This window comes from Austrofundulus limnaeus, unplaced genomic scaffold, assembly GCF_001266775.1.
Source record: "Austrofundulus limnaeus strain Quisiro unplaced genomic scaffold, Austrofundulus_limnaeus-1.0 Scaffold897, whole genome shotgun sequence".
Taxonomy (NCBI): domain Eukaryota; kingdom Metazoa; phylum Chordata; class Actinopteri; order Cyprinodontiformes; family Rivulidae; genus Austrofundulus; species Austrofundulus limnaeus.
Genome location: NW_013953299.1, coordinates 151,374 through 151,889, shown reverse-complemented (window position 1 = coordinate 151,889; position 516 = coordinate 151,374). Strand labels below are relative to the sequence as shown.

The following is a 516-nucleotide window of genomic DNA, read 5'->3' as shown; positions in this document are numbered from 1 at the left end:
TTTGTGTGTGCATGCAAACAAGAAGAAGAAGAAGAAGGACATGGCAGCCATTGTGTCCCCAGAAAGTCGACAACAGCCGACATAAAATGTTTTTATGGTGTTTTTTGGACAGTTAGCTGGTTAAATCTGCTGTTAAGGAGGAAAATGTTTGTTTTGAAATGTTTTTAGTGCTTCAAGACTAAGAAGAGTGATTTTTGTGACCAGGAAATATCATAAAACTAAGGATTATCGTCACAACGGCCGCCATTTTGAATCGCTTCTGGCCATCAAAAGAGGACACATTATGCATCAAAAGTAAGTAAAACATTTATTTTTGCTGCTGGTTGTCTCATAAGCTGTGTGGATGTAATGCTTTGAAGAAAGTGAGGGTTTTTTTGTGGTGTTTGTTGGTGTTTGTTTGTTGGTGTTTGTTTGTTGGTGTTTGTTTGTGTTTGTTTGTTGGTGTTTGTTGGTGTTTGTTTGTTGGTGTTTGTTGGTGTTTGTTTGTTGGTGTTTTTTGGTGTTTGTTTGTTGGTG

The 516-nt window shown here is 37.4% G+C and overlaps 1 long non-coding RNA gene across 1 annotated transcript in view; it reads left to right on the top strand.

The window, feature by feature from the left end:
* The first annotated feature begins 17 nt into the window (after positions 1-17).
* LOC106533162 (uncharacterized) overlaps positions 18-516 on the top strand; it is a 36,366-nt gene continuing 35,867 nt past the window's right edge. Inside the window, exon 1 of the long non-coding RNA XR_001312201.1 lies at positions 18-294. This is a non-coding gene — a long non-coding RNA (uncharacterized LOC106533162). The remainder of the gene's footprint in view (positions 295-516) is intronic.